This window comes from Stenella coeruleoalba (assembly GCF_951394435.1).
Source record: "Stenella coeruleoalba genome assembly, chromosome: 14".
In the NCBI taxonomy this organism is placed as follows: Eukaryota; Metazoa; Chordata; class Mammalia; order Artiodactyla; family Delphinidae; genus Stenella; species Stenella coeruleoalba.
The window spans coordinates 41,736,741-41,759,909 of record NC_137160.1 but is presented as its reverse complement, the minus strand read 5'-3'; the positions used below and the strand labels follow the sequence as shown (position 1 = coordinate 41,759,909).

The following is a 23,169-nucleotide window of genomic DNA, read 5'->3' as shown; positions in this document are numbered from 1 at the left end:
TTAATTGTTTGTTTTAATCAAAAGGAATCTACCAGCTTTGTGGGAATTCCATTAAATAGATGCATGCCAGTAGCCTCTGGCAGATTAGCTGTGAACTTGAGGAAGGTTATTGTGCTGTTGCCTGTTTTCATATACTGTAGGTGCCTCTGGTTTAAACTTGTAACTTACAATAAAAATTAAACCAATAATTTTGGCAAAGCTGATATGAGTATTTGAATGTGTTCAGTATATGTGATATTGTTAATTTATTTGACTGAGATAAAATTCTTGACATTTTATGGTACCTTTTCCTCTTTTCCAGTGACACTTTAGATTGCATAATTTTCATGTAGACAGGATAAAACGAGGACAGCTTTTTATATCATGTTCTGTGTATCTTCTTCAAGTTATTGATGAAATGTGTAGTATATGATTAGACTCTATTTGGAAAAGCCAGACTGAAATAAGTACTCTCTGTGTGGTTTACAAAAAGGTATATAGATAAAATAAATTGTCAGAAGGACATACGGCTTTTGTTGGGAAAAAATTAATAATATGAGCATGGCATGATTTCCTAGAAATTTTTTTAATAAAAATATATTTGGTAAGTTTTAATTCCCTTCTATATAATAAGATAGAAGATTTTTGTCAATATAATTTTATTCTGGTCCCTCTATATTGTACTTGCTTTACTGATTCTGAGTATTTCCAGGCTTCTGTTACTTTGTGTTTATGAGTTGTCAACGACTGATAAGACACTGCTATTTGGAAGGCTTTTCAGATGATCAGAATCTTATAATCAATCAAAGAACCGTGTTGCTTGCATAGAGAGGATAGAAATGTGCATATTCCAGACTGCGGCTTTTATGGATGGATATTTGATATGCCTGTTTGGACTGCTTGGCTAAACATTCCCACTTCCTCAGGGAGAGAGGGTGCTACTGTAGACTATAGCCTTGTCTGCAGTAATTAAACATATGTCCATAGAAAAAGAGAAGGACTCTGGGGGTTGTCCTAATTCTGCCTTTCTGTTTTTGGTTTGCTTATTCAGAAGTTATAATTCCTTTACAAAGAGGACTGAGGGAGTTTTGATGCCTGAGGATATGTTTTTCTCTGCTCATGTAATTTTTGAAGTGATGCTTTCAAAGAAATATGTGCTCTGTTTTAGTGACACACCCGGGGCAGCAAGGTCAAGGAGTGAGGTCTGTAGCACTTACCTAGCAAGAGCAGAGCAGCCATTTATCAGTGGGGATAATTTCTTATGTGCCGGGCATTATTATCACAGGATACCTGTTATTAATGTAGCAAGAATTGTGATATAGTTGTCATATGACTTGATAATAGGTGAATTGCTTTCTAATGGAGGTGAGGCAGTCACGAAATAAAGGCCAAAATATCGCAGAGCAATTAAGAAACCCTCTGTTGGGTTGGGGGCAGGGCAATATTTATAAGGTACACTTTTACAATACTATAGATGCCTTACTTTAAAAATAATATATGTTAGATTTCATTGACCATTTATAGAGCAGCAATCTATAATTACATATCACAGTAGGGACACTTGAAAAGGCTTATAAACAATCTCTCTCGTGCTTGGTGTTATTCATTGACATATTTTTGATTTTGCAATGTGGAGCGTGCACTTGACAACCCAAGATTTTGTAATTATGCCGGTATCAATGAGAACTTCTTATTCCCCTGGTAATTCTTAGAATAAATGTGTTTTAAGCTACTTGTCTTTAGGTCTTTCATGATTTCTGTTTTGCAGCCTCTGTCATGATATGCTGAAATTAGGATCTCCACTTTGTACTGTGGTTTGTTAAAGATTTTTCTAGGGGGATAAACTGTCAGAAAATTCCATTACCATGTATAGTGACAAACAATAAAATTTCTTGGCATTTCTCTTGGTGAGATTTACGTTTCTAATTAGCACTTTAGGAGATGATTCTTTCTCGCTGCTGAAATGTTTTGTCTAAAGATAAGAAAGAAACACAAATAATTTCAACTGCAAAATCAATTCTTATCTCCAGACTCCATGTTCCCATTGCTTCTTTCATACTGAAACTGTGGTCTCGTTTGTTTGTGTTGGGGCATTTTAGAATTACAGTGTTAACTCATGGTGTCATCCTTGCCATTTGCTAACGTCTAATTTTCTCATTGTGTAAATGGTGTGAGGGATTCATCCTTAGAGAGGGATGAATGAAACAATGGTGTTATTAACCAGAATTATAGGGGAATCTGCATGTATTTATGTGTGTATATTAGGTGTGTATACATGAGTGTGTGTAAGCAAGCCTTTAGAATAATTTATCTCTTGGTTGACATAAACTTTTACTTGTCATTACTCAGATTAGAAATCCCAATCAGGGTCATTCCTAACTCTCTTTTCCCATCCCGCCCCCATGGCCAGTTGGCTCTTGTGTAGTGTTAATTCTGTGTCCTAACTACATCTTTCTTTCTCTGAATCCCCACTCTTTGCCATTTATTCTTTGCACTTAAAATTTTTCAACTAGATTAATGCAGCATCTTCTTATCTGGTCTCTTTAAACCTGGTGTCCCGCTTTTTAAATCTATTTTTTTCTCAAACAAACATTACCCCATTTATAGTAGCATTTTTTAACTGATAGTCCAAAATATCCCAGAGAATATATTGTGCCTAATACGCTATGAATCAAAAGCTATTGTCAGTTGTATGTTTGGATATAATTAGAGGAAATCAAGCATGTACTTTTTTCCTAGTCACATGGTATCTGAATAAATGCATGATATTCTGATTATGTAGGGTTTATGATGTGAATGGTGAATGCATACATTATACCTTACATTTAGATGAGATTTGGAATTTCTAATCTGGTCATTTTTATACACATTTGGTTCTTCCCAAAATATGTCACTTAAAATGTTGTTTGTTGGTATTATATGCTTTGTGCATAATTAATTAGTTTTAAATTAAATGGTATAAAACTGATTAAATAAGTATTCATAATTTATACATAGATATCACTAATTGTTTAAAAAGCAACTGATGTATCATAATTAAACTTTTTTTAAACTTAAAGTTACTTTTTTTTATAGTGACATAGTGATTGAGGTAATTCTTCAGGGGATGATAAGGTGATATATTACTGTGAAAGCATTCTCTGAGTTAGAAAATAATTGTGTGAAATATTACCCTACAAGGTCAGATTTCAGCTCCTCAGCACAACCCTAATCAACCTGGACTTGGGCAACTTGAAAGCCTTTGTAGTCAAGCATCTGATGTTGGGGCCACAGTTGACTACAGCTGACCCTTGAGCAACTTGGGATTTTGAAATTTGTGGGTCCACTTATACACGAATATTTTTCAATAGTAAATCCTACAGTACTACACAGTCTGTGGTTGGATGAATCTGCAGATGTGGAGGAACCACAAATATGAAAGGCTGACAATATATTATATGCAAATTAACTCCCATGTTGCTCAGGGGTCAACTGTACTTGCCTTTTGCTGTGGAATCTCCCCCATAATCTTTTCATAATTTGGAAAGTAGAAGTGGAGCCCACGAGACATTCATGAACTATGGAGTGTGTGTGTGTGTGTGTGTGTGTGTGTGTGTGTGTGTGTGTGTGTGTGTGTGTGTGTTGCACCCTCTGCTGGCAGTTTTCACTTTGTTCCCTAAAAGGACTGCCAAATGGGGAGGGAGCACTTTTCAGGTAGAATGCCTCAAACTAATGTACGAAATTTGCAATAGGACTCCTCCTGGTTCCCAGCTTGAAGTTATAATAACAGCGATTGGTTAGTCTGCGCAGGCTGCCATAACAAATCATCATACACTGGGCGGCTTAAACACCAGAAGTGTATGTTCTCAGATTTCTCTCTAGTTCTGGAGGCTAGAAATCCTAGATCAGTGTCCGGCAGGATAGGTTTCTGCTGTGGCCTCTCTTCCTGGCTTGCAGACAGCCACCTTCTCACTGTGTCCTCGCATGGGCTTTCCTGGGTGTTTATGTGCAGAGAGAGAGAGAAAGCTCTTCAGTGTCTCTTTTTATAAGGATACTGCACCTATCAGATCAAGCCTCCATCCTTAGGACCTCTTTCAACCTTAATACCTTCCTTAGAGATCCCATCTCCTAATATAGCCACACTAGGGCTTCAACATAAGACTTGGGGTGGGGGAGACACAAAAATTCAGTCTACAACAGTGATTCGGAATTTGGAACTTTATTTTTTTAAAAAAAGAATTTGGACCTTTACACTTCCAGAGTTCGTGGCACACCATAGAATTTTTCTAGAGTTTTGAGTATCTGATTCAACTTAGAAGGTATTCATAACAATATGCTTAACACTGTACTGTGCTTCTGTTTTTACATCCTCCTCATACGTGTTTTCATATGTTATTCCTAACATATAAACCGATAGAATACTTGGCTTATGTTTCGTGTCCAAATATAATGTGTAGAGTCACATAACATAAATTGATTTGGATTTTATTTGAAGGCTTTGGTAAAAATAGCTGTGGTGGCTGCGTATAACCCTCAAGGCATCAATATTCACTAAGGTATGCAATTATAGCTGTGAAATGGCCATTTCTTAATACAACTTTTTATTCTGTCAAGCTTCCTTTCTCCATCCTTCCAAATAATTGAACAAAAACGGTAATTTAGGTGATTTCAGCTTTATTGAGATCTAGGTATAATTTACTCCAGAAATACTGAGCACTCTATAAATATTTCAGTGCAGGAATAGGAGCAGAAATGGATATAATATTACATTGTATGTGAGTCTTTCTAAGTATCCTGTGCAGGTTAAGATCTTTGGGGAGAAATAGGCATTTAACTGGGGTGGTATTATTTAATTTTTTTTCTAGGTGGTGTTTTTCTCCTTATCTCCTTATTTCATTGCTTGTGCTCTTAATTGCCACATGCCTAAATGATTTTAAGTTTCACTTCATTGTTTTGGACTTGACAGCATAATTCAAATGCAAAACTGTTGATATGCTGACATGGCGACTTCTTTTTATAGTTGATTTGTTCTCAGAGGGAAAAAAAATATGACATTTTGTTAAGCCAGGTTTTCTAAAAGCTACAAGTGCATAATTCCTAAAGAATAAGTCCTAGCTCTTTCAGGACAATTAAGGACTATTTATCCTACACCTCCTGAGATGCCTTATGCAGAATCAAATAGATAATTCTGTCTGAAATTCAGATGATTTTTATCAACTTTTTAAAAAAAGTTAAGTCCTGTTTTAGGTGCTGCGCAAGGCTTGCGTTTGGGCTCTGCTCTCTCTTCAGTTTGTTGGCAACCATCTTCTGGCCAGGTTCAGGGTACTCAGGTGTGTGGGTAGAGCTTTTCCCAGGTGCTTACTAGTCAAATGAGAGAACATCAGAGAAAGGAAAACAAGTGTGGACATGTAGAAGTTAATCAATTAAATACCGATTAAGTGCCTCCTTTTTGCTCACTGTGTAAAGTCCTGGGGGTTTTGTGGAAGCTTTAAGGCATGTCTTCATTCCATTAACATTTATTAAGTACATGCTATGTTCTTGAGACTGTGGAAGCTGCTGGATTAATAGATGAGTAAAGTGAAGTTCCTCCTTTTGAAGGTTTAACAGCGTAGTTCCAGACCCTTCTCTGAGTCATTCATTTACGTCTTTTAACCTCTCCTCTGTGGAGTATGTCTTCAGCCTAGTACATAATGGCTTTTTTATTTTTATTAGAAAAATGAAACTTAGGACTTTCTAAATTCTCTCTTGAATTCTTAATAGAATATATGATATTCTAACATAACAGGAAGTGTTGTCTTTGCATCACAAATACAAGCTCATTAAGATGAGGGACACAGATCTTTGTATTCAGTCATTTATTTCGCCTGGTGCTGAGATACCATGCTTTATGGAGTATGTCAAGCAGATTAATGAGTGGGGGCTTGCTGATTAAAAGAATACCTATTTTTTTAATCATTTACTTACACTAGACCCAATACTAAGGACTTTACATGAATTATCTTTTTAAAAAAGTGATATCGTATTTACCATTTTACAGATAGGGAAACTGAGGCAGATGAGATTAAGTAACTTGGGATAGTTCATGCAGCTAGCAAGTGACATATCTGGGATTTGATGTCTGATTCAGAATCAATTGCATTTAACCTTTTGAAATATTTGTAGCCTGAACCTAATACTATTTTGATTTTAAAAGTATTGGTTATATGATTCTATCGAATAAATACTCCCCCACCCCCTTAGCAGCTTTTCTGGCTAACTGTTGATTGTCTATATATATATTACTCACTGAGATGAAAGTCTAGCCTTTAGATAGGTGTGTTGAGACTCTCGATTTATAGCCTATTTGTAAATAGGGTTGAAATATTTTTAAAAATTCCATTTCCATAACCCAGATTTGGAAGGTACAAAGCCTTTCCCAAACTTTCACTGTTCTGCTTGTCCGACATGAGAAAGATGATCTTTAGTGAAGATTTGGGCTTATGGATAGCAGCAAGATATATTTGAATTGTAGCTTCTTACTGTTTTATTTAGAAGGCGATGCTGTAAGGGTGGGAAACGTACTTTCAGTAATGGAAGAACCAAGGACTTTGTAGGACTCTCACTGTTTTGTTGTTGATATTGGACTTATAGATTGTTTCTGGGGAACTGGCTAACTGTGACCAGTCAAAGCATTAATTGCTAACAAAAGGCAGTTTTAGAGAGTGGCAGTTACTACCTTTATGAAATAACTGAATGAAAATAGATGAGACTGATTAAATGATGCTTAGGTGGGGGGTAGAGGAGGCTAAGTTATTAACATTGTCCTGTTTTTAAGATATGCATCTAGGGAAAGGAAAAAAGGTACAAATTAACAGATAAGTAGCGTCCCAACCAGCATTACTGCGTTCTTTAGGACATTTTCTTAAGTGGAGAATAATCAGATAAACTTTACTGTTATTGGTAATCTGTATCATGACCACTTATCCATCCTTCCTCATCTCATCTGTCCATTGTATTTCCTCTGGGAGATAGAAGAATACCACTCTTTCCTTTTTATTTTTATTCCTTATTTTTACAAAAGACAGATGTAAAATGTCTGGGTAGAGCACTTTCTCCATCAGACCACTGCAGATAGGCTGAATCCATGACTTCGTTCCTCTCTAACCAGTCTGAGTGAAATACAACATTTGTACAATGATTAGTTTTCAATTTGTTGCTTAATTTGCATTTGTTGAAGGTGTCCTACTGGTTGCTAATGTAGAAAAATGGCATTCATGAATATTTTTTGGAATAAGTTGTTGCTAGTGGGATAGTCTAAAGAATGGCTAGTAAATATGTGACTCATCTTTAACTTAGAAGAGGGTGATCATTTCAGAATTTGAGAAGTGCAAAAGAATGTGCAAAAGCTCGGTAGTAAGTGAAGGACAAACCATAAAAAGAGAAGAAAAGTAGATAAATCTTCTATTCTAAGGTACTATTTGAAGAGACATGTCTTTCAATTGATTTTCCTGAAGTGATGGGTTTTCGTTGATCCAGTCACCCTTTATTATCTGGTTTGATTTGCCTCCAATAGTACATATTTTGGCAGGAGTTAGGGGTGCAAGAGAGATTGTACTGTGATTTGTACTTCTGATGGTTATCCAGTGTTCTTGGTTCTGGCCTCGTTGGCTTTTGGTTGCCATCAAGACCTTGCCCAAAGGAGGATTATGAGAAGAACAAGGGAAGGGGTTGTGGCTGCCTTGCATTCCTGCCTCTGTGGGCTGATGTAGAGAGCCAGTGAGCTCAGTAAGACACAGTGCCATGGATCACTTTATTGAATATGCTTAATCCAGTTATTCTTTAGAATGTCTGTAATATGAGTAATTTGTGAAGCAAGGGCGAATAGATTCGCCTGCAGACAATATGATGCACACAGGCCATCCAGCCCCCATTTTCTCTTTTCAGATTTTCCCTCTGGACTCTTGCAGCCTGCTCTGTTTCTTCATTCACACCATGATAATATATTTAATTTATGTTTACTTATTAAATTTTCCTCTGTTCTCCGTAAAAACATGAACAGCAATATTTAAATGTAATCACAATAAAATTGAGTGGCCTGAGAAGTCCAATGGGTAAATGAAAACATTGTCAACTAGTGTGCACTTACAGTAAAAATCTAGTATTCATTTACTGATTCTTTTTTCTGGCATTAATAACTCATTTGACTTTCCTTTATAAATGGATCTTCAGTATATCAATATAGTATGAAATATATGTCATGAATATTTTATGGATTAAATAAAGTGAAACCCAATACAATTTGGAGCTGTCAAAGATTTTTCGTAATGAATTCCTGATCCGCTGTTTTATTCTTCACCTTTAATATGATAATATTGATCTCTGACCTTTCCCCTGTTTAGGGTTGTCATATAGATTAAAATTTTAAAATAGATTCGAAAGCCTATTACAACAACTGCATATTGCTGATTATAATAAATCCTTTGCCATGAAATATTTTCAGATTTTTTTTCTCAAGTTCTGAGAATTGAGGTCCAAGAATATACTTGGGATTTGTATTTATTTTATAGCATAGGTGTTTACATAAGCTAGTGTATAGGTTTGCATGGGTGTCATGGAGTCCCAAAATAGGTGGTTAAATTAAAGTTCATTTCTCACATTACAGTCTGAAGGTGGGGAGTCCCAGGAATGATAAGATAGCTTTGTTATATCAGGATATCCAAGGAGCCAGGGTCCTTTTGTCGTGTTGCTCTGTTGTCCCTAGTATTTTGTCCTCATCCCATGGTCTAAATGACTTGCCACCAAATCCATGTTCCAAGCAGCAGGTGGAAGAAGAGGCAGACACAGTCCCTCTTTAGATATATTCTGTTCTAAGCCTTGAGTGCATCCATTTTTCTCATGTCCCATTGGCCAGATACATAGTTGCACTTAGCTGAACTGGAAGCTGGAGAGTATAGTCTGTTGCAGGAGGCTGGTTCCCAGCTAAAAAGTGGGAGGTAGGGAAAGGTGGTTACTGGGGAATAACTACCAGCCTCTGCTGTATCTATTTTTAAGTTAAATCTCATGCTTAGGCTTGATTTAGGTTAAATATGTATTATAATTTTGTGACATTTGAGAAAATACCTATATATTTAACTTGATGCAAGTATTAGCATAGATTTCCAAGTCTCTCTGACTCTACTCAGCCTGTTAATGACCTTCACTGTTTCTTGTCCTCTACCCACCCACTCCAAAGCCAATTCAAATGTCATATACCACCTCCTCAGTGAAGGGTTCTTTAACTCTAGCTTTAGTTCATCATTTTATCCTTGGTATTCATTTATAACATAATATGTGTGTTCCTTTGTTGTATCTAATAAACTGTCTCAAATTTCCTCTAATTATAATAGGACTGCACTTTCCTTAATGGTAGAGTTTATGTCTCATTGATCTTCTCTTCCCCATGGTGCCCTTTATGCAATAGGCTCATGATATTTTCTGAATGGAAATTTGAATTCCAGCTCTGTTTCTAGTTCCAACATAATATGTTATCCTGGATAAGTCACTCAGTCTTTTCTTTTCTTTCTTTCTTTTTTTTTTTTGTCTTTTCTCTCCAGTGAAATAGGGAAAATTATAGCTCTTTATCTGCATGGTAGGGCTGAAATGAGGAAAAAATAATTTTTAAAATGTACCATCAACTGTATACTTGATTCGTGAGATTTCACACTTTGTTGCATTAGTAGGACTTTGGAAAAATTAATCAAGATTGAATGGCTTATCAAGTCAAATCTGTATTCTAAGATATTCCACAGCAGCCTTTTGGCACACTGATGCCAAAAGAGTCACGTTTCAATAAGAAGTATATGATATGATTTAATACATAATCTTTAATCTAAAATTTTATGAGAAGTTAGGAAAGGGATTCTAATTAGTTTGTGTTCTTAACTCAGATTCAGTGGTTAGATTTAAAACCATTGTTACTTGATGAAGCAGAGCCTGAATTGTTTTTAATATGATATCTGCCGATGACTAATTTTGGGATTCTAGGATCAGGGATTTTCCCGATTTGCAATGTACCAGTGGGTAAATTGTTTTTCATTACATGAAATGCTTTGAGGACGATCTTATTTGTAACTTGGAAGGTGCCTTTCTCTAGCTAGCTCTCATACTTGGGTTACTTTAGCCTTTTGAATGTACAGTATAAGTGTAGTATTTCTTCTGCTTTTCCACTCTCCAAACTTATATGTGTTAAAATGTCATATCCTGACAGTGCCTCCTATTAATTATCTAATTTGTATGTTTTGAGGGAAAACGATGTGTCTCAGAGTCCTCTGTATTTGTACTCTCATCCAAATTTTGTTTGAAATCTGATTGAGAAGCTTCAAATACACAAAATGAAATTTTGGAGAAGAGACTTTAGTAAACAAAACCACTTCGCTGTCTCTGAGGAGGTCTGCATTTAAATATGTAGGAAATGATTAATTTCTGGGAAAATCTACATCATTATTTGTGTGCTTCTGTCATTAAGGTTCTCAGAGTTTTGACTTTAGTATTTATTGAATGTTCATATTATACTGGGAGTTTTCCATTATACTGAAATAGTTTTGCTGTCTGTAAACTAAATACTATAGGATAGAATATATTTTACTTTTGAGTAGTGAGCTGATTTCCAAGATTTTGTAAATTACATATATGCTAATGCCTTAGCTTCTGTTGGTTATTACTATCCCTGCCACCGTAATAGCTATTCATTATTTAAGATGCAGATTTTCTCCCCTGGATACTTTCCCCTCAATTCCCAGGCAGAAATATGGTCCCTTCTTTTATAAGGGTGGTTTTTAATGTATCTTTATCACAGTTCTTTTAGTTTATATGTTTTTCTCCCAACTAAAGTATGGATTCCAAGACAGTTAGTGACATATCTTACTCATGTTTGTATATCCTGTATAGTTCCTAGATCATGGCAGACATCTCAGCGGGTATTTATTTGACTGAACATATATTACTCAGACATTGTTAGCTGATATCTGTAAAAGGGATGGTTTGAGAAGACCCTTATACTCATGGCACTTGGCCAGACCCACAAGTTATGCAACAGAGGGTCAATATGTCAAACACGAGGACTTAAAAGTTTAGGAGGAAAAGCATTGTATGTTACTAAGCACCAAGAGGACTGTAAGCTTGAGCTGAGCAATCAAGTGATCTATTCCTTTCAGTGTAGTATTTTCTGGGTCCTTAGCCCAGGTGATCCATTCAGCATTTTCCTTATGAGAGACATGTCATTTTTTACCAGATGCAGTGAAGTTAGTGGAGAGTGTCCAGAAAAACATAATGAGTATTATGTTTGGTATAAATCTCAGGTCCAAACCTATCTACACAGTTTCTGGATATTTGACATCAATGGAATAATTGACTTGAGAAGCAAAGTATATACTGAGTGGGTAGAGGAAATAGTACCCCCGAAGGACATTACCAAACTTTTTCATTTTAGTAATTGGCAAGGATGGGATGAGTTTGGCCAGTAGAGTAAATGAAATGGAGATTAGAAGACAATTCTATTAATTTAAAATGGAATTATATGTGATGAACACTCATATAGATAGCCATTTGCTTGATGAAGGTAATATTTTAGGGTAAGCACATAGAAAATATTGCTGCAGTGATTTAACCCAATTGATTTTATTTTAGACACACTCTGGAAATTGAGAAACTTAGTAAAATTTTGCACGGGGATTGAAAGTTTTAGTTTTCAGTATTACATTAGTTCAGGAGAAAGGGGCAAGCCAAAAGGAAATATATAGTCTTAAATCTTCTAACAGAAGTCTCAAGAAGATAAAAATAGTGAATTCTCTGGTTAAACTTTGAAAACTCTATATAATGTCACTTTGTTTCTAAGAAGCCTATTCATTAAGAAGTGAGAAGGAAAATTGGTATTTTTAAAGTTGGTTTGTTCTTGTTCTTTAACATATAATAGCTGTTGGGGCCCATTGATCTTTTTTTTAAATTATTCCTACCATTCGAAGTTGTTATTCACTTAAAGGTTGCTGCCTGTGTCTGCACAGTGAGCAAGGGCAGTCAGCGTAGAGCTCCTGCATCAGTAGAGTCTAGTAATGCAGTCCAGGCAATGGTAGTTAGGATTACGAAAGTGGTGACCCCCAGTGGGATTCAGGAGGTAGAAGGCACTTTGGTAATACCAAACAAAGCTTCAGTGGTTAATCTGGCGTTGCTTTCCCATCTCCTGAAAAAGCCAAGGTTTTTCTGCTTTGTTTTGTTTTTTGTTTTGTAAACATCGGAAGAGTTTGATCCTATATACCAAGTTTCGAAGACTAGCCTTGGAAACCAATATCGTGTTTTCTCTTTTCCCTTCAGGACAAAGTATGTTCCATTTGGGACCACCTCAACTACCTTACCAGGCAGCACCAGGTCTTCATATACTTTCAGTTTCCCTTCTACTATGGAAAGGATCTTTCCTTGAATGTTCATATTTTCACCTTGAGAAGGCTATATATATTCAGGAGGGGTTAAGCAGCTGTAAATAAATGTGACATAGTAGAAGAGTGGGTTGTGGGAGTTTTACTATATATACACATATATAATATTTTCCAGTCTGGTTTCAGACCCCGGCATGGCTTGGAGACAGCGTTGGTGTGTATGAAGGATCTTCCTCGAATGAAGGATTTGGGACACCTTTCCATGATGATTATATTAGAGCCTCAGCTGCTTTCGTGTTGGTCATGAGGTGATGCTGAACCGAATGCTTGAACTAGCAGGAGTGGCTGGGATTGCATTGGAGTGGTTCCGTTCATTCCTTCCGGGTAGGTACCAGCTAGTGATGTTGGGTGCAAAGGGACATCGAGGGTCCCCCCGTATGGAGGAACCCCGTCGTTGTCACTCATTCCCCGGTTCATGTTTAGTGGGTTTGAGGAGACAACTGGCCACCTGGAGGCCAGGCAGTGATTTTGAATGACTGTGAAGAAGGTTATGAGGGTGGCTCTCAGATTGGTGTCGCTCACATACGCTATTTTTGTTTTGTCCGTGTGACAGTGCAGATTAGAATCGAAACTGAGAAAGTGTGACTTGTTGGAAAGTGTAAAGTTGGGAGGCCCTGCTGTGCTTTCTGATTTCTCTATCTGAATTACAGTTTGTGTAAACTATGGCCATATTTTGACTCCAAATTCATCTACACACAAAAATCCTATGGTAACATTAGATAGAAGAGTTTTATTTTCCTTTCTGGTATATATCCGGAGCCTTCTTCCCTGTGAACACTGACTGCATCTCCATGATCTTTCTTGCTGAAGTTGTAGTCTGCTTGTTCACCCTTCTGCTTGGGGCCCTTTTAAGCAGTCTGACTACATTAATAAATATTCTTGCTGGTGATGGCTGATTTTCCCAGTGAATGTTTTGCTTTATCTTCACGGAGAGCACTTCGATATTCTAATCCTGTTTTACTAAGAATCAAATTGAGTTGCACTTTTGAGTAAATACTGCCTCTCCTTCTCCTTAAACTGCTCAGGCATTTTACATTTTTAGAGAGACTATGCCAGAGTTTCTTCAATTTTGAACATGTTCTTTAGAAATGTGGTGCCTCCTCTTTGCTGTTATTTATTTATGTAATATTATTTCAGTTATTTTCCTTTACGGTAATGAAAAGCTTTGCTGAGTGTTGAACATGGGGGAAGTTTATTAGGATTAGGAGTAGAATACAGGTAAAGAACGGAAAAGAACAAACAGATGTGTGTGTCTGTAAATATCATCAGAACTGTCTGTTGACTGTCATTTTGGCAAAAGGGCAGGAAACTAACATTTATGCAGTAACTGATCATGTCAGGCACTGAGCCAAGCAGTTTCTATTTTTTAGCTCATTTAATCCACAGGGTAACATTGAGAAGTGGGTGTTATTTCTTCATTTTACAGATGAGGAAATTGATGCTGAGAGGAGTTAGGTATCTTGCCTAACTTCACACAATTATAAGTGGAAGCTCTGGTATTTGAGCCTGGATCTGGCTGGTTCCAAAGCTCAGTCTTTCCATCCAGTCAAATGTTAAGCCCCAGGCAAATGTTAGACTTCAAGAGGGGGTCCCAAAGGAATAAAAAAAGAAGAAGAAAGACCATGCCTATTAGAAGGCATGAACAAATCAAGGAGGAAATGAGAGACATAGGAATGTACTAGCATAACATTTATTTTGAAAATTTCCAGAGTTTTCTTAAAACTCAGTTTAACAAGCCAAGTGACAAAAGGAACAATTTTACGATCATCAAATGTGTAGCATTTATGGGATGAAGAGGTTTCGAATTTCAAATTTTATCTCTATGTTTGGACATTTGTTCATTCTCTGCTTGGAAATTGAAGTAATGATACCCCACATTGGACCCTAGGAAACTAGAAGGACCAGTGCATGGAAGCCGATCAGGTAGTTAGTAGTTATCTGAGGAGAGACAACAGTTGAAGACCAATACCAGGTGTTTACCGTTTATAAAAGCTTTTTATTCTTTTAAATGTGTCTGCAGGCTTTTCTGTGTGGAACCTCAGCTTACCATTGCCTTTTATGTATAACATAGTGCTGTGACTGAAGACGTGGTGAATTTTTGTGTTCTGCTTAACTAGTAATATATGTGGATTTTACTAAATACTTATTTACATCTTTAGATGAAGTTTGGATCGATGTTATCAATTTTCCTTTTTATATTGATAGACAGCTGTCTCCCACCATCCCAATATATTTATTTTAGGCGTAGCCAGGGAGAATGTTGTTTCTGTGCTTATAAACTAACATTTGGCAATAGAAAGGTATTATATTATATATTAAAGTTGTTACTGTTATCCTAACATGATATGCTCTTATCAATTATGTTAATGGTACCTTAGAAAAGGCCCCACTTCCCCAAAGAAGTAAAGCTTTTTAACTGTAATGATTTTCAACGTCAGTGCTGTGTTTTATCTACTAGCAGCTCATGAAGTAATGGTCATAATTGAATTCAGCACTTTAAGATTTCCTGACTTAGCTTAAACGAAGTATTGATTTCATGAAATGAGGTGGCAGGTGCATCGAGGAACTATTTCCTGAAAGTTTTAAGTGGCTATTTAAACCCTCAAGAATATTAAAGCAGATTAAATGAGTGGTCTGGAGTTGTGCTTACTTAAATAAGATGTTTGCCAACTGGACAGAAGCCATGATGCCCGAAGTTTTGTTTTTTGAAACATTGAAGAATGAAGGCAGAAGACCGTTTTCCTCTTATTGTTACATAAACGTAGATAGTTCTCTATAATTTTAGTAACTGTTTAATCAGTTGCCATTTAGTTAGTTGAGTCAATAGGGCCCCAGGTTTAAAATAATTTTTCTTGAATTATTACCTTGGGTCACAAAGTCTCTTCCTTTCCACCCCGATTATATTCCCATATTGTTCTCTCGTTTTGTTTCTGGAGTTGTTGTTTGGAGGGTCTCTCTGCGCCTAGTCGGAACATTGATATTGCTGTTAAATAATGTACAGGGAATCTTGTTTTGTCTAAAGATAGATTTCTCCCCATGGGTCATCAAAATGCGCATTTTTTCCTAAGGAAGATGTTTATTTCTGTGAAACAGAGGTAATACATATATAACGTACTAGTAGCATTACTTCTGGAATTTATTAATATGTGTGTATAATTTTATAGTTTTCAAAAAAGTTAGCCTGAAACAGTATTATTTATTCTTTTTTTACACTTGCATTGGTCCTAGCCATTCTTACCTTTGTTTTACTGCTTTTCTCTGTACAGAAGAATATTAATTTAGGTTGCTTTTCTGCAATCCCTACTCCCAACTATGTCTCTAATGAATCATATTTCCCAGAGGGTGAAATTAAAACAAGAACTAGGTGTATTAAATTTCTTTTAAACCTCCTGCCAGATTCTTAGATGTATTTTTAGGTGTCGAATACTCAGTTTGGGGAAGGGAAGGATGCTTAAATTCACTGGCCTTTGTATTTATTCTTCCTTTTTCAAGTTTGTTTTTACTTTATAATTCTGTCTGAATTTTGTGGTTGTATTTCATGCCATCTCAAGTAATTATGGTGTTTGAATTTCACGGTACTTCTATTTTATAGCAAAGGGCTATGTTTATTAAATATGTTTTATGGGAATCCTTTTAATCAAAGCAGACAACTGCCACTGAACAAACTGTCTTGAGAAGGCAAGTGGTCAAAGAAGGTGAGGAGGAGGGAGGAAGGAAGAAGAAAGCTAAATTAAATGGACATTTGTCCTGTGGTATGAATGCCAATCTTAACAGTAGTAGTTGGTGTAGTTATTTTTAAACATTTCCTTTATCAAACATTTAAAGGTAAAAATTTTCCCATAGCCAGCAAAACTCTGAGTTGAATTCTTTTGACATTCTGCTGATCAAGGAATTTCCTATGAGTAGTACTGGAGTCTTCTGCAGAGAAGCGGTAGGAGGATGAATTAGCGATGAAGTAATGGACAAAGAAATATTTATAAACATTTTAAGTGTTTATGGAACATGTGATGGCTAGTTGTATTTTATATTGAGGAAGTACAGCCATGATTGAAAATTTAAATATGAAAAGTCATAGCATTGGAAAAACTTAGAAAAATTCAAGTGTAACTTTTGAATTCACCTTTGAGAGGGAATGACTTTTTACAGAAGCTGTAAAATAAACTACAAAGGAAAAGATGAACGTAATTGTCTACATAAAATTTTATGTGTTTGCAGATCAAAAATAAAACATTAAGTGACAATGGAGAAAATATTTGTGGTTAATATTTTTAGCTAATATAAGCTAGAAGTATTATATAAAAAGATTATTAAAACAAAAGGAAATGTTGACCTTAGAACATTGTGGTCAAAGGTCATGAACAGAGGAGCTTCAGTGCATAAAACTAGGGAATAAACAAGTATGTGGATAAGATCTGATCTTACTAATAATCACAGAATGCAAGGTAAAGAGCCACTGGAGATTGTTTTTTGGTTTACCTAATAAATTAATCAGTGCAAGCACTTCACCCTGACTCCAAATGATGCTTTCTGCTAGTATACTCCTGGTGACAGTGTAAACCAAAACAACTCACTTGAAAAGCCAGTTGGCATTATTTGCAAAAGGTCATTACATAATTTATATCTCCTGAATTAATAATGCCACTTCTGCAAGCCTATCTTAAAATATCTTTGACTGTAAGGAAAAAAGTGTCATATACCCTAAAATATTCACATCAATGCTATTTCAATTATGAATAAAGAATATAAATGCTCACCAGTAATATCAGTGATTCTCAAACTTGACAGTGCAGTAAAATCATTTGGAAAAACATAAGAAAATGCTGAAGGCTTGGCCCCACCAGAGATGTTTATTTAATAAGTTTGGCGTTGCCTCAAAATTTGCATTTCAAAAAATTCCCCTAAAAATTCTAATGCACGGCCAGATTGAAAACCACTAGCTTGAAACAAGTTGATAGAATATTTTTAACAATTCGATATATTTATTATGGCTGTGTAGTAGTTTCGACAGGGTGTAATATAAAATGAAATATTGTGATTCAATATTTAGGTAAATTATAACTTTAAAATAGAAAACTGCCAGAAGCACAGGCTAGAAGAAAGTTTGTAAAATGCTCAGAGTTGTTTTAAGGAGTTGAGATATTTTTAGTTATTTTTTTCATCTTTTCTTCAATGGACAGATATTTTAGTAATGTTTTTATATTACTTTTTATTTTATTTATTTATTTATTATTTTTTAAGTTTAATACAAATTTTTTATTCTGGGTGCTTTTTAACATTTCAAACAAAAACATTGCAAAAAAACATTGCAAAAACAATACAAAAAGGTTTAAAATATATAATTTACATATAACCATCACGTAAGTATATGTCTTCATTATATATATTTTATTCATAATTTTGCCTGTAGCTTTATTTTAGTATCTTTTATGGTTCTTATAATATAAGTTATATCCTTTATAAAAGCCTTACAATGTTCTTACTAGCAGTCAAGATAAAAGAATACCAAATCAAACTAGCCAAGGATCTAAGTTAACCATCTACTGATTTTTGGTCAATATAATAGGATTAGGATTATTTTCCTGTGGAGATTCAAACCTGAGGCACTTGCCATCAGGCTGATATTTATTTTATTTTATTTTATTTATTTTTTTTAATGTGCATTCTTATTTATTTTTTAACATCTTTATTGTATTGGAGTATAATTGCTTTACCATGTTGTGTTAGTTTCTGCTGTATAACAAAGTGAAGCAGCTATATGTATACATATATCCCCATATCCCCTCCCTCCTGCATCTCCCTCCCACCCTCCCTATCCCACCCCTCTAGGTGGTCACAAAGCACCGAGCTGTTCTCCCTGCGCTATGCGGCTGCTTCCCACCAGCTATCTATTTTACATTTGGTAGTGTGTATTATATTACTCTTAAAAGAAAAACTATGTTTAAAAGAAGGGTTCCTGCTGGCAAGATCCTCTATGTAATTTCCTACTTACGGGTTGTTTCTACCTATGAATACAGAGATTTATTCTGACTTCTAAAATAGTCATATCCTGAAGTTAGAGTTACACCTCATATTATTATAATGAAATTCTTCATGGGATTCTTTTTTCCTTTTTTCATCTCAGAAATATTTTCTCATGTACTTTTCTGACTTTGGAATGTAATAAGCTCAAGTCAGTCACTTTCTCTTCTTCTATTAGTCTACATCTGTGCCTTTCAATTTTCACCTTTCCAGATACCATCTATATGCGGATGGCTCCCCAGTGTTTGTCTCTAACCCCAGCATTAACTCTGTGATGCATGTGTATATCTGAATTTAGGATGCATACCTTTAAATTAGTAAGTCCAGAACTAAATTCACCGTATTTTTTCCCAAACCATCTCTTTGCTGTTGCCAATTTTAATTCTTTATACCACCGTTTTCCCCCAGCCCCTGAAGCAATCCTAAATTCCTCTGCTACCTCATCATACACATCTTGTCAGTTTCTGTATCCTACTGGTTTTTGTCCCCCATATTTCTTCTCATGTATTTCTTGCCTCTTTCTTCACATCTCTTCCTTACCATTATTTCTTTGGTGAGGTTCTCGTTGTCTTCTCTGCAGTCTAGTACTGCAGGCTCCTCATTGATCTGTCTTCTTCTAGACCTGTCTCATTCTGGATCTATCCTCATGCGTACAGCAGGACAAGGGTATTTCCTTCCTTAAAATCTTCTGGGGCTCTCCCTCATCTCCTGCATGGAGTCTAAGCTCCTCACCAGGGAGTTTAAACTGAGGTATAACTGTCATGTACGTGGCATGGTGCGTACCTTCCCTTTGGAATCTGATCCCAACCCTATTCTCCCTCCCACTCACTGCTCTGGAAATATCAAATAATCATGTTTCTGCAGATCATGTTCAGTTCTGTCCCTGTATGTCCTCTTCATGCTGCTCTCTCTGCCTGGAGCGACGTCTTTACCTTCATTTGATTAGATCAGCAAAATTTCAAGATGAATACTGTCCACCATGACTAGGGTGGGGAAAATAGTTACTCTCAGTGAAGGTAATTTGGAAGTAACTATCAACATTTTTAAAGCGCCCTTTTATATAAAAATTCTACTTTTTGGAATCTATCCTAGAGAAATAGTTACACCTACTGTCTTAGTCTGTTGGGGTTGCTGTAACAGAATCCCGTAGACTGAGTGGCTTATACACAACAGAAATTGGTTTCTCTCCGTTCTGGAGGCTGCAGAGTCCAAGGTCAAGGCACCCGTGGATTTGGAGTCTGGTGAGGGCCTGCTTTCTGGTTCATAGATGTTTGACTTCACACTGAGTCCTTACATGGGAATGGGGGGAGAGAGCACTCCAGGGTCTCTTTTATAAGAACAGTAATCCCATGCAAGACGGCTCCATTCTCATGACCTAATCACCTCCCAAAGGCCTCCACTTTCCAATAGTACCACGTTGGGGGTTAGGTTTCAACATATGAATTTTGGGGAGAACACAAACATTCAGTCTATAGCATACTTACAAGGAGACATATATACCAGATTCTTCATTGCAGTACTATCTGAATGGGTAAAATTAGGTACAAGCTACATGTTAAATAATAAGGAAATAGTTTAAAAATTACAGTACAACGTATCTACTCTATCAGATAGTAAGACCACTATCTGAATATTAAGAGCATTTAATATTCTATAGAACACTACGAGCAAACAACATCCTATGGGAAATTTTCCCATTCATATTATTAAGTTAAAATGTCTGCATCTACTGGTATGCACTAACAGCTCTCATTTCTGTTGAAAAGAAATTTAAAATACAAAACCATAGAGTTGAATATATGCATGTATATGAATGAAAATAGGAAAAGCTCTGGGGATAAAAAACATGGTACATCTTTAATAGTCATTACTTCAGAAGCAATGGGTGTGGTTGGGGGAAGTTGAGAGGGATTTATTACTTTTAACTCTGTATAATGATGTATCTTTACACTTTCATATAATTTCCATGTGTTTATTTATTTGCTTGCCTAAAAGTGTTTAAACCTTAATATAAGTTGACACAGGGGAGAAGGCTCTGATAGAATCAGAGAGAAGCCAAATTGTGGGTAAAAGAACAAAATCATCAACAATCTTTTGTTTCTCTTTTTTGAAAATACAGCAAAATATCAGACCAACAACCACCAGCTGGAGTTAACAGATGTGGACACGTTGTCATAGTTGCTTTGGATTTCTTTTAAATAAAGTCTGGCAGAAAAGCTGGAGTTCCTTTGATATCCTTCTTTTCTCAGAGGCAATCAGTGTCATAGATTTGCTGTGTACTATTGTGGTTCAGAACTTTATAGTTTTGCTATGTATATACAAAGTATATCTAAATCTGTAGTTATAACCTACTGGTGAACATTTCATTTATTGGCAGTTTTTTTCCTGAACAAATAATGACTCTGTGAATATGCATTGAGTTTTTCTAGGGACTGTACCAACAAGTGGAATTGCTGATCTGTAAAGCGTGCACACCTGTTTTTTTTTTCCACTAGATATGGCCAGATGCCTTTCCAAACTGGTTGTATCAGTTTATATTCTCACTAGGGTATTTCATAGTTCCTGTTTCTGGACATCCTCAGCCAATGTTTGGTATTGCCAAGCTTCAAATTTTGTTCTCTTCTGTAAATCATGAAACGTTAGCTTGTCACCAGCCACTGAATGTTTTCTGAGCATCTGAGTCTGACAGGGCCCTATGAGGGGAACAAGTCCTAAGGAGCTGATTACCACTGAGCCACGAGGTATTAGATAGCACAGAACTAAATGCTGCAGTCCCAGGACAGGCTGTGATGCCTACAGAGGTTCAGAAACCATCACTATGGATGGGAGAGTTAATTAGGAGTTTTTAGGAGGTGAAGGCAAGGCATCCTTGACAAATGAGTAGGAAGAGAGGAGAACAGACGATGTTGAAGATGAAGGGAATATAAAGGCAGGCGGCGTGGCTAGAATCAACAGTATGCCAATTGTCCAGCCATTATTCATTGTCCTTAAAGGCTTAACCAGAAAGATATTAGTAGAGCTTTAACGCATACCTGTTTTGAATTCATCATTTTACAGATGAGAACATCGAGACCTAGAAAAATGAGATAAGCTTGTATAAATCACTTAGCCTATTAGACAAGTGTCAAAAATAAAATAAACGGGATTTATTGGCTTATTTAACTTGTACATCCAATAGGCTGAACTTCAACGTGACTAGATAATGCAGGAGTCCAAGTGATGTCATCTTCCCCCCCATGTTTTCTTCCTATGTTTCGCTCTGCTTGCCTGGGTTAGCTTTGTTCTCATCAGGCTCCATCCTTGTGGAAGCAGAGTTAGTCGCTAGCTAATATTTTTTGTACCTTTACAGTAAGCTTATGATTTTACTGAAAATAATGTATGCTCATCCCCTTTAGTTCTATATCAGTTTCCCCAAAGATACTCAGACTCCCACAATTTGGCCAGATAGTTTAACGTGGCTAGCCTTTCTGGTGGGGAAATCAGGACCATTTCACCGATGGCTGAACTGGAATAAGGTAAAGTTCCTAAGAGAAAGGAATGCAGGGCTTGCCAGTATAAGGTGGCCATGTAGCCTGTGTAGTAGGTAGGGTGTTTGAGACACCCTTGTAGTCAGGAGTTTAAATAGAATATAGATGATATTCATTGTGAGTGCTTTATGTCTACAAATCCGTGACTGTAACAATTTTTATAACAGTGATTAAGTTCATTTCAACAAACACCTCTTGAGTACATTGGGATTGTTTGTCAGATAATACAATTAAATAAATATGTGTCTATCCCCTGTGGAGTTCCCAAACTGGTTGGAAGTTGTAAGGGCAGGAGAGTTAGAAGTGTAAACAATTTTGATGGAAGGAAGCCATGAGGGATATGCAGAGTGTTGAGATTGTAATACAGTGAGGGAGATACCCTGGTATCACAGAAGGCTATCTGTATCTATAGTTATAACCTACTGGTGAACATTTAATTTATTGGCACCATACAGGTGGTAGTTAAGCATTTTATTTTGAATGGTAACTGGAGCAAAGAATGGGATGAAATTCCAGGCAGAGGGTTTCACAGGAGCCAAAATAGAGAGATGGGAAACCACAGAAGCACATGGTTTACTGAGCTGGATCAGATCAGAGGAGAGTAGTCTGGGAATCGGGGAGTAATCTGAGAGTTGGGGAAGATGAAGATGAAGGAGGTGCCACGTGTACCGTAGAGGATCCTAATGTCAGCCAAGGGCTTTGTGCTTCCTTTGGTGGGCAGTGAAAAGCACTGATTTTAAAAAATGCAGTCAATCAATCTAGTGTATGGCATGGCCTGAAGCCTGAGCAGTGTTTCATTTGTTTGTTTTTGTTTTTTTAATAGGAAAACTGCTCTGGCACCAGTGGGGTAGACCAAATTGCAGCAGGGAGGTATTGAAAGCGGGGGTAGGGGTAGGAGCTATAGAACTGTCTTCTTGTGACGTAAAGATTGTTTGAATTCGGATGTGAGGAAGTAGAAAATGTATATTGAAAGATGAGTGTTGTTGAGGCAGAATAATTCAAATAGTCTGAGAAATGCTCCATTCCTGGGTGATGACGAGGAGGGTACCCGTCACTGAGTGAGAGACATAGAGAGTCAGGAGAAAGATCTCCACTGGGAGAGATGAGTAAGATGACTTCTATGTTGTGTAATGTAATATTGCAAATATATAGTATTTTCATTTATATGTGGATACTGTTTGTAAATTTTTCAATGCTATTTAAAGTGCCTGGGTGTTTTT

At 36.4% G+C, this 23,169-nt stretch overlaps 1 protein-coding gene across 2 annotated transcripts in view; it reads left to right on the top strand.

The window, feature by feature from the left end:
* Positions 1 to 23,169, top strand: part of ASXL3 (ASXL transcriptional regulator 3) — a 174,264-nt gene that overhangs the window by 35,510 nt on the left and 115,585 nt on the right. The window contains exon 1 of one of the 2 annotated variants that reach the window (XM_079942253.1): positions 12,094 to 12,728. The exons of the other annotated variant lie outside the window; for it this stretch is intronic. The gene's annotated coding sequence lies outside the window, so the exon portion shown is untranslated. Of the gene's footprint in view, positions 1 to 12,093; positions 12,729 to 23,169 lie in introns of those variants that run through there. 2 annotated transcript variants of the gene reach the window in all.